At 37.4% G+C, this 12,162-nt stretch overlaps 1 pseudogene; it reads right to left on the bottom strand.

The window, feature by feature from the left end:
• LOC140941743 (transient receptor potential cation channel subfamily A member 1-like) overlaps nt 1-12,162 on the bottom strand; it is a 171,050-nt pseudogene that overhangs the window by 87,101 nt on the left and 71,787 nt on the right.

Below are 12,162 nucleotides of genomic sequence, written 5' to 3'. Positions count from 1 at the left end.
GATACGTTAAATCAGTGCTAATTCTTAATGCCCATCATTGGTCCCTGTTTTAGATCTAATTCCATGCCCAGTTTTAAAATATTCGATTACATGAGCTCAATTCAGCCCAAATTTTTGTTAATCCTGAGCATAATGGTTTTAAAGGCAGCTACGCCCCTGGTATTTAACAAATACATTTCATTTCCCTCTCCTATATTTTTCCCCATCTTTCTTTAAATAGCATTAAATTTGTAAATTATTTCGACTTATAAATAAATTATTTTCTCTTTACTATACGTATTTGTATTCAATAATTTAGAACCTTACTTGTTAAAATTATCATAACTGTACATATTGTGTGAATTAAAATAAAAATTGAATTGAATTGAATTGAATTCGAAAACTAAATTAATCCAACGGATACAATATTACACCTCCTTTAATCACTTTATTCGAGGCATAAGAAAGCCCCGACCTAGCTACAGACCTTTGTTCTTACCTCCAGAGACAAACGTTTATATTCTGCATTCTTCTGAATGGAGTCAATGTCCCCAACTGCGAGACCAATCTACAAAAATAAAAACTTTTAAAGTCCATTTTCGCCAAGAGAAGTGTCTAAAATTAGTGTAACAATTAAGCTTCACATAAGTGCTATCAAAGCAATTTTATCATTTACATCTGTTTCCTTCGAAGTCAGTTGACATGAAACAGCTAAGACAGGAGGAATTCACAAAATAAGATAAACAATAAAATAAGATACCGTTAGGTTCATCAGAACAATTGGCATCATAATGCAGAATAGCAGGAACACCATACGACTAAGCATGGGAGAAAACAGCAACTGATCAGTGAAAAACCGCGTGTACTCGATCTCGCCGATTGTCATGGCAACCACCTTCATGATTGACATATCCAAAGAGCCAAATGGGTCCTAATGTGGTAGAAATGAAAAAAAGGCATTTTTCTTCTTGTGACTTAAAATTTATTGTTCTCCTAAATAGCTATTGTGACCCGAAAAGTAACGGTACTAATACTTACTTCTGCTGCTGCTATAATTACATCTTCATAGCCTATGGCTACAACTTTAGACTCTAGCTTGCGTGAATTCCTCCTTTCCGCTTATTGTTGATTGGAATTGGTTTTTGCATTTAACTAATGTGAATAATATAAATTCTTGATTATCTAATCAGGAGCGTAGTCATTAGTAGGCCAGTACTCACGTGCGTACCTTAAAAATGCCTAAAAGCGTAATAAAAAATTAGAAAGCAAGGTAAAGGAATAAAAAAGAAGTGACATCAGCTATAGCTGAAAAAAGCTCAACTAGCTACTTTTGAGACTTTTGTAAAATCCTTTTTCAACTTAACTGTTTGTTTGCCGAAATAAATGTTCAACGTTTGTTAATAAAGGAGAACTTTCAAATCTAAAAGGATGTATTTAGCGGCCATATTGTTTTTCTTCATTCTGGGGGGAGAGTAGCAGTTCGTTTAACGCTAAAAGGTGTTCGGCACTCATAAGAAATTCCACGTGTGAAAGGGGCCTAACATGACATAAGTTTTAGCTCAGTGGTTTGCAGGCTGTTCGTTATTAAGCTAGTTGTTTTTTCTTTTCAGTAAGAGCAATTCCTATCTCTTTGTAAATCCATTTTATTAATCCGCTTGTGCCACGACTTAAGAATCAGCTGTAATAGTTGATTTTGTATGACACTGGACATGTTTGTATATAAAAAGAGCGATCAGTTTTCATCCACTCAATTCAATAAAAGTAAATGGCATCACTTGTCACTATAACGAACAAACTCGAACCGTGACTTCGTCGTATAAATTTGTGGCTCCGAAGAAAGACGAAAAAGCTAACCCCTTTTGATCAAATTATTTTAAGGTTTAAACTCGAAGCTTTATATAGTGTGAAATAATTAAAATTTACTTTTATACCGGTATCACTTGTAGTAATAATAATAATAATAATAATAATAATAATAATAATAATAATAATAATAATAATAATAATAACAACAATAGTAATTACTGCGAGATAATAATAATAAATAATATTAATAGTGATTTGGAGGTAGCACATCCACAAAGTGGTTCTTCGTCTACCTGATTCCTGGTTGAATTGGAATTTGGAAATGTTGGTTTTAATTTTGAGGAGAGGGGAAAACTGGAGTACCCGGAGAAAAACCTCTCGGAGCAAAGGAGAGAACCGACAACAAACTCAACCCACATATGGCGTCGACGTCGGGATTTGAACTCGGGCCACATTGGTGGGAGGCGAGCGCTCTCCATCCCTTGCTCCCCGTTAGAAGTTATTTAGTGCATTGAGTCAGACACGTTCAACTTCAGGATTGAACTTAAAGATAAGCCTTGCACGCGGAGAGGCATCCTATCGACTATCAGCTCGATTTACGATCCCTTAGGTTTCATTGCTCCTGTACTACTTGCCGGAAAGAAAATTTTCCAAGACACCTGTCACACTAATAGCTGGGATGAGCCAGTCGACGATGTTCCCCGCGGCAGATGAGAAAAATGGCGGATGAAAGTTTGAAAGCACTAAGAAGCTTTAAACCCTTCTGAGTTGGGAAAGATTTTGTCGACACAACTCCGCTGTATGTCTGATACTTCGACGTGCGGTTACGGACAGTGCTCGTTTTTTAAGCTCGAAGAACACTGCAAAATACATGTCTCGTTTGCTTTGGAAAGGTGCGAGTGACGTCAAAAAAGACCGTCAGCATTCCAAGGTTAGAGTTAGCTGCGGTCTCATTCTCTGTTAAGATTGGTGGTGTTCTAAAGGATGAGGTAGAGTATGAGAACATTGAGGATCACTACTTGACGGACAGTAAAGTCGTCCTAGAATTTATAAATAACGAATCCAGTCGGTTTCATGTCTATGTAGGCAACAGGGTTCAATTCATTTATGATCACAAAACCCCTCACAGTGGCATTATGTAAAAGCCACTTTAAATGCTGCAGACGAAGGTTCAATGGGTATGTCACCTAGACACTTCGTAACAACAGATCCAAGTTCCTGACTTCCTTATAAAAACTACCAGCAGTTGGCTGAAAGAAGAGACATACAAAGACAATGTGGACCCAGATTCCCCAGAGCTAAAAAACACTGAGGTTAACACATGTGTAGTGGAAGAGAGTGACGTCATAGTTGAGAGACTTCTCAGGTTCTCAGGTTCTCAAGCTGGCACAAAGAAAAAGTAGCTTTCGCACCATGCCTAAGGTACAATAGAAATCTCAGAGAATAGGTAATGTCTAAAGGGAAGGAGTCCAGTGCTGGAACAAAAGAACAAGGGTGTGTCAGTAAGGCCCAGTTCAACGTCGAACTTTTCATGCACCGCTTAATACCTATTTGGGTCGACCCAAATGACAAAAATTCGATGGTTGATTTAGACGTCGAACTTAATTAGTCCTATTCAATTAATTATGGCGTACATTTGCGGACAAAAATAATTGAAAATAAAAGACAATTTGAAGTTCAAAAATCAGACTATCCATGTCGAAATCTCGTCATATGAATTTGAAATCGCAATGAACGCAGTCGAAATGGCATCATTTCAACTTGAAGTTACTTTGAACAAGCTGAAACTATAAAGGGAAAACTCGATATCGCGGATGTTGAAGTTCAAATCACCATTCCAACTAAAATGCAAATTACATGATTTGAACTTCAATTCACCTTCTCCACTCTAATAAGCCACTTAATCGTCAACAATGCAACCATAATCTTCCACAAAATTTCAAATGAAACCTTTAATTTGAACTTAAAGTCACGTCACATATTCGAATTCGAAAAACCAAAATTTCAATTCGAAAGGAAGCGGAAGTAAAAATACACAGAAACCGAGTGACGACTAGGTACGAGTCTACTGATGGGAGGCTTGGAATCTGAGCTTTCCTCATCTCTGATGTGATCATCGTCATGGCTGCTCGATGGCTACCGAACAACGAAGAGTTTTTCGTTGGACTGGTTAGACCTTTTGAGGCATCAAAAACTAATCTAAACTCAGCATCATACGATAATTCTGAATTTTTATTTCGTCGACTTGATGCTCACCATGCACCAGAGAACTTTGTCAACTCCGCTAACAGTGTTGACAAGCCTACAGGACTCCTGCAGTTCGCGGATGAATAAATTCTAATAAAGCCTTCATAGCTTAGCTTTAACTAGGATGTCCTTTAGGGATTTTCCCTTACGATATGAGATGATTAGATTAGATCTAAAGGAAGAAAGCTAGAGGAGACAAAATAAGGTACTGCATGAGAATTGTAGTCAGCAAAGAACATGAAGCGGTGGACGCGTTTTTGAAGAATAAGAATTTTGTTTTTGTACGTTGTAGCAGCTTGGCGCCAAGAGACTATACCGTACAGTAAGTAGGGCTGGATAAGAGATATGTATATGTGGTGTAAAGTATTCAGGGGTACAAAGAATCTTAGGCTGCATGGAATAATGCCAGTTGTTTTACTTATTTTTGAAGTGATGTGGGCGATATGGTATTTCCGTGAAAGATTTCATTAATAAGCACTCCTAGATATTGGACATAATTTTTGCATTCTAAAGAAATGTACGAGTTGTTATGATGGTCAAACACTATCAAGTTGACTTATTGTTTTTATTGTTTTATTATCATTTTGCCAAAAAACACAAAATATACAAATAAAATTTTAAAAAAAGATGAGGCAAGGGAGTCCAAGAAAGCCAATAAGGCTTGTGTATAGGACCAATACTGACAGCGGTTATGTAACTCTAAGTACGCACAATTTATTTGGAACATAGAAGTCATTAAATAGGATAAAAATAGAAGAGGCTGAACGCGTATTAAAGTGCAAAAACGAGAAAGAAAAGGTGAGAAAAAATAATGCAAGAATAAACGAGAAAAAATGGTTTAACTCTTTTTGTCTAAAAATGACAAGTTAGACGTCTTTATTTTTAGTGATAAGTTATTTGCGATTAGCCAATTATATACCCTAAAAATTTGTGCATTAACTGTAGATTCAAGCGATTTGAGATTTTTGTCAGTATATTACAAATTGGTATCATCAGCAAATAAGAAGAAGTTCAATTTATCAGAGCTGTTATATATATCATTTATATAAATAAGGAACAGTAAAGGTCCTAGGACAATCCCTGTGGCACACCTGATAACACTACTTCTCTTTTGGATATGTTTTTAGGACCAATTTGTGTTGTTTGTTGACGACCCACCAAGTATGATGCAAACCAATCACTAATTATTCCACGTACTCCATAATGATTCAATTTTCTTAATAATATTGAATGACTTACTGTGTCAAAGGCTTTTTGCAAGTCAATGAACACACCACATGAGTACAACACTTTCTATCCATGTTAGTTTCAAAATTGAACAAGAACTGAATGTGATTGAAGCAAAGCCACCGATCGTAAATGAACAGTGTGTAGTTTATAACTTCCAATGTGACCTGTGTGATGCAGGCTATGTAGGTTACACACGCGGACATTTACACAATCGTGTAAAAGGACATAAACAACAGTCCTCCGCCATTGCCAAACATTGCAAGAACGTGCACGGGACGATCCCTTAGGACCTGCTGAAATGTTTCTAAGTGCTTAAGAAACGCAGGAACAAATCTGACTGTTTATTGTACGAAATGCTTTTCATAAGAACCTTAAAGCCAAAACTCAACGTGCAATCAGACTCTATTCGTGCGAAAGTATTTTCATAATCTTCGCAACCTGTTATATTAATTTTCGCGCCACATCGCTTTAAATGCTGTAATTTGCAGATCGAAAACATTTTTCCTTGATAATGGAGTCATGACTACTCCGAAACGTCGGATTTTATCGTTCGTTTTTACCGTTTTATGTCTTAAGAAATCTCTTTTAATACGAATTTCATTAATTATGTCTAAAATAGCATGCTCAGAAGACCTTTTTTCACGAAAACCATATTGTGAATCATGCAGAATATTGCTCTTCTCAGTAAGTGACTTGAGGTGATGATACATCATCTCCTCGAAGATACAGTTAAAGATGGAGAGAAGCGATACTGGTCTATGATCAGAGGGGTCAGATTCATCACCACTTCATCGACATATGTCAGACTTAACTGATTCAAACGTCGATCTCTTCATGTACTTGATTGAAGGGGTTAGGTTCGGTAATGGAAAGTTCGACATTTGAAATGAGCCTAACACCCCCACAAGAGCAAAACTTAACGTCGCCAACTTAGAAGAAGTACAGAGACAGGTGTTTCCATCGGAAGCGAACGCCAAGTACGGTAGCCGTGAAGTAGATAAAGAGAAGGATGTGCTGAAAAAAATTAGTACGCTTCGCACGTTAGATCCCTTTCTAGTAGGTAACAGTGCTCACAAGCAATTGCTCCAAATTGGACTGGCCTGTCACCAGGCTCGTTTTACTTTTGGAGGCGCAGTGTTAGACTGACCGGGATTCCTCGACGAGGAGCCTGAACTTTTATGAACGCTTTTTCTAGAAAATAAGTTTAGGACTGTTATCGTGATAGTTGTAATTGATGTTAAAACGTAAGGCAAGCTTACATTTTGGGGAGCCATGTAACTGCTGGTATTCTGACCAGCGGGTTTCCCCTTTGTTATTTTGGAGCATGCGCACGTGGGTCTAGTCATTGGCGTGCACGTTGCCACCGTGAAATAATCTCAAGTCTCTCAAGTGTTTTGTAACCCGTTTTTGTTAAGATTTTCTCGCGATAATCGATTCCGTACGCCGCAATTCTAACGGATACATGTGTCGGTTATTTTGTAGGATACTTGTGAGTCATTCCGGGACGCCTCGAGTATGATTAAACATTTAAAAAATGTTGTTTTTAACGTCATGAATGTCACTGTGTGCCCCCATTCAACGTTACATTTTTCACTGGAGAATTTCATCCGATTAAGAAGAGGTCGGGGAACAGTATCAACCTGCGACGACGGCTCCGCGAGGTTTCCTTTCGTAAACACTCGGTCGTAGACATATTAAAGCCATTTTTGAAATCGGTTATTGAAAACACCCACTTAAAAGAAAGAAATTTGCAATGTAGAATCGGACCTTAGCCTTTAGTAGGTTATTCGCTATACCTTAACAAGACACTTTACCACTCTGATTGGGCACATATCACAAATAACTGTCGTTCATACTGAAACATCAATAATCGGTGGTCCTAGCCCTTCCCCAATCTTTCATCATAAATTCAACTTTTAAATCTAGTTTTTGCCTTATTGTAGGTCAATGAAATGGCAGCTAATAGCTGATAGGGACCTACCAACGGAAGTATAGTTACAAAGATAAATAAATGAAATATGTACAAGGCAATAACAATATAAAAGAAATAAAAGAAAGACTTTTTACGTATGGCATAATTTATATGCTTGGTTATCAATGGCGGTAGCGACAGTTAGCGAAAGAGGTTGAAGCCGCCAAAAATCACGGCCCTGTCGCCACTTTATTTGAAATGAGATGAGGGTCATACCTGCTCAATTTCCTCCTGTAGTTTGCTGTCATTCAGAGTCATATTTAAAGCGATTGCCTGTGTTAGTTAAAAAACTTAACGTCATATAGGGTTATCCTTGATAGTTAATTAATGTGATGTATTAATTAAGGACATCGCACGACTTACATGTACGTATCGTACTTACGTTTGCTTGTTTTGATAGAAGAAGTCGAAAAACCAGAGCAAAGGCGAAAATTAGGATGAAGAACATTATTGCAACCTAAGGAAAGAAACGGTCGAACCATAAAATAGTTCGCTTTTGCCCAAGCGACCTCTTTTCTAGGCAAATATACCATCGATCAACTTCGTTTTTAAGCAAATATACTATCGAGTCTTTGGTATATTGCTCGCAGCTGTTTGTATTTGGTCAACGTTGGCTGGTTTTAAAGAATTAGCTGGGGTTTGATCTGAGCTAATCAGAAACGGCGAAATATTTTAAAGGAGTAATAAGAATAAATATACTGCTTAGCTAAAGGATGGTCATTTGTGGGATATTATAAATTTCGCTACATTAAAAAAGCACATTAAAAAAACACTCTTTGAAACACTAGAAGTGATGAAAAGAAAAAAACCTTTGCAAGTGTCTTCAGGACAACGAAGAGCATGGTGACGTGAACTCCTGATTCAAAAATGCTGAAAATAGCAATAGAAAAAAATGTATAATACTACAGTTGGGTGATTTTTTCACTTTAAAGAGAGTCCTACCCAACCAAGAAATCTTCTTCCCCTTTCTCCTCCGTCTGGTTTTCTTATACAACTACTAATTTTACCATTTTTCTTCGTATTCCCTGTTCGGGTTGCAATCTTTTTAATTTCCAAACCATTATATTCAAGTTCTAGTCAATTCAATTCAATTCTGGATACAATCATAAACATTGAACTCAAATTTCACACAATGTCATGTTTTGAATCTGGAGGTACTTTAATCTGTTTCAAATGGGTATTAGAAGTCTTTAAAACACTAGGAGAAAGCTATTTGAGTCTAACCTTTGTAAATAAAGGAGAAGAGTAAGGTAGCCGAAAAGAATAGAGATGACAAGAAAAAAGTATTTATTCGCGAGATCCATGCCTATCATCTGGTCAGATAACACGGCAATAAGGGCTGTGGAAAACGTGCAAACTTCCACCACGTTACTTGTCTCAATATACCGCCATTTCTGAAAAAAACATAAGGATTCTCTTACAAATATAGACGACAATCTACCTTACGAGAGCTACTCGTATGCTTAAAGGATGTGAAATTTCTAGTTGATTAATAATTTTGTTGAATGTACTAGAAAATGACACCCCATAAGATAATCATGTGCAATTGCTAATTAAAAAGAAGACCTATATTGTCAGATCAAAACTTGAGCCCACTTACCATGTACTCGAGCTCTATTTAAAACTTGATAAGCAAATCAGTGCAGCTTACTTCATAAATTGCTTGGTACGCTTCATTTATTAAGCCAAGTGTACTCATAGCCGCTATAAATATCTCCCAAACGTCTACGTGAGCGGTGATGCAAACGCCCTATGTCGAAGAAAAATATGGGCGTCAAAACTAAAATCTACAAACATGAATAAATAACAATTATTCACCGAAGTGGAGGTGGCTAGTCCTGGATATTTACCGAACTGCGAAGCAGTTCGGTGAATATCCACGACTAGCCACCGACACTGAGGTGAATAATTGTTTTAGTATATACTAAAACAGTGAGATAATTGAGCACAAAAAGGACGATTTTTAACTCAAATACTGTTGCAAACGATTACAATTTTGGCGCGTAATGACCGGGCGGCCGCCGCCGTCGCTTTTTCTTGCCGGCAACTAAGACTTTTGAAGGCATTTGTTTAGCTCTTGCGGGGAAATTTCTTCAAAAGGAGTTGAGAATTCTTTTTGTATTTAAAATCATTCTATAAAAAAAGATTATTAAATTTAGTTTTAAGCTTATTTATGAACAACTCAACTAAATAAAGTAAGCAAGACTTAAGCTTCATTTGCATTTGTAAACAAAAAACTTTTTCACCGGTTTTATCGATAAATTCGTGCCAAAAAGACAAAGCTTTACCTGTTAAAACTTCCAATCCGAACTTAGTCACCTTCTTCGTGTATTTCGGAAACAGCTTGCTTGATTAGTTTTGAAATTTCTTTGTTTGTTTACGGCAGCAAACCGGGAAGGCATTTTGCTTGCAACTTACACGAGTTTGGCGTCGCTCGCTCCGAGGAACTGGAGGTGAATCAGTGAATAGTGCAGGATATTCACTGATTGAGTAGCCAATCAGAGCGCGTGAAAAACACTATCCACTGTTTTAGTATATACTAAAAACCATTAACTACAAAGCTTACCAAGTAAATATCTAACCTCTCGAAATGAAGCTGTCTGCTCGTGGTCACCTTCCGCCTGGCTTTGAAGTAAACGTTGTTTTTGAACACATAGCATGTACATCGTCAAATTTGCCAAGTAAAACATGTACAGTATGGCAGATATGTAGAAAAACCTCACACCAATACTTTGCCTGTGTAAAAAATAAAAGAACACTGAAAAAAGAAGGTTAATCAGTAGGCAAGGTTTCATAAAAGAAATAGTATCTGTCTCTTTCTGGTCCTTTAGAAACCATGTCATCATCATGTCTTCCTCGTCTTTGCATAGATCAGAGGTCTGGGACGCAACTCACCCCAAATTTCAGTACTCAACATCGAAAACGTACAAAAATTTGAGGGTTACTAGCATTAGAACAATGAAATCAACAAATGCAAAGAGAATGATAATGAGGAGGAAAGAACTAAAGAGCGGTGGTGGTTAAGTAGACGATCCTTGTGTTACCTAATTTCACAATCAGTGGCTTAGAATTGCCTTTCTGTTAGGGCGTTTCAGTTCACCTCAGGAGCGGCGGTTCATCCCCATTCTAACCCTTGAAACCCCTCTAACTCCGTTCTTACTCCTGTAAATAGCCAATTAAATTTCTCCCTGACAGTCCAGTATTTAAATCAAATATAAGCTAATAAGCTAATTTAGTGAACTGACTTCCACTATATAAGCCATTTAAATTTTAAATTTAACAGGAATGTAATCTAACCATTTGCATCTCATGAGCTCAATAGTAAGTGGATGAAAAATTAGTTCCTCTCGACCATGATCCAGCATTGTCTGTAATGACAGGTGAGTACAGGGTTACTCTGATCAGAAACACACAAAAATTCAGGGTAATGCCTGAGTTCGAGGCTTTCTTGAAAATAATGACCTTCTCCCACGTGTTTAGAACCAGCAGGTCATTATTGTGGCACTAAAGTGGAATAGTATACCACTATGCATTACTACACTATAATTGCATTGCTTCTTTTGTTTTCTTTTAACTATTAACACTTGTTGCTAGATACTGTTTCACAGATGAAATACATGGTGCTGAATCACTATAATATGTAAATGCTCCAATACTTTGCTAAAAGAGTGCAAGTCTTAAGCTTGATTTAGTAACCACTGGTTCACATTGAACGTTGGATAGATTTCATAAGTAAAGTGTCCTAAATTTTCCATTGTTAATCAGTGGTTACAGCAGACTGTGTGTTAAAGTGGTCTCCACTGATGTTATGTCTTGAGGTGAGGCCTTTATCAGTAACAGCCGTTTGAAATATTCAGTTTTCTATTAAAACATTTTGTATTGCCAACATTAATATAATCACAGCTGTGGCTATATCATTCTTCCTTAGACATTTTGGAGCAGTTAAGCCTATCTTTATGTGAAAAAAAAACCGACTTAATTCGATGAGTGCAGACTTGTAAATTGCTCTAGCATCGAAAACGTTCCTTAGGCCTCGTTCAGATGCCGACCCTAATTCGAATTAAGGCCTACCCAAATTATTTAGACCGGCTGAATTGATTCAGACGCCGATCTTCATTGCAGCTGAAGTTCAAAAGGCGAAAAATGCTCATATGCATTTAAGGTTCGGTACATGAAAGTTCGACGTCTGAATCAAAGCCGTTACAAAGTCGCTCCAAAGGTGAAATTCCCGTCCGGGCTAGGCGAAAAAAAAGGTTGAGCCGTTCCAAATTGAAACACGCGTTCCTAATTGATTCAGATGCCGAACTTTTCATGTACTTAATTCAACGTATTAGGTTCGGCTCATGAAAAGTGCGGCGTCTGAGCCGGGCCAAAGATTACGGGTTGAATTTGTCTGAACAACAGTCGTACATGTATTGCCAACTTTAAGAGACAAGGGAGGTCGTAGACGATACCTTAAGCTGATTAGAAGAAACTCGGTCTTATCTCGATTCAATTTTAGCTTGTTGTTAACCTTCCAGTTATCGATGTCGCTGACACGATTTTCAGTCAAGGATTTGCAGGCTGCCATTTCGTAAAGAGAGTCACTTTGTAATGCCAAATAAAGTGGGGTGTCATATGCATAAAAAATGATACTCAGAATTGGAACACTTAATAATGTCAGCGAAGTTTAAAGCAAATACAAAAGAGGCCCGACGACAGATCCCTTAAGGAGGCCGCGTTCCAGCAGGCAGCGATGTTAAATAAGACTACAGCCAGGCGAGCACAGTTCCTTTCACCCCGAAACGAGAGTAGACAGCCTTGATAATAGAATGCCTTGGTCAACAATGTCAAACGCAGGGAATGCTTTTATTTTTATAAGTTACATAAATTTATAAGTTATATTAGCTTTATTGATTAACACTTACCTTTGGTGCAAAAAAAGTACG

The sequence above is a fragment of the Porites lutea genome, chromosome 6 (genome assembly GCF_958299795.1).
Source record: "Porites lutea chromosome 6, jaPorLute2.1, whole genome shotgun sequence".
Classification (NCBI taxonomy): domain Eukaryota; kingdom Metazoa; phylum Cnidaria; class Anthozoa; order Scleractinia; family Poritidae; genus Porites; species Porites lutea.
Note: the sequence above shows the minus strand (reverse complement) of the source record. Positions and strands in the feature narration are given on the sequence as shown.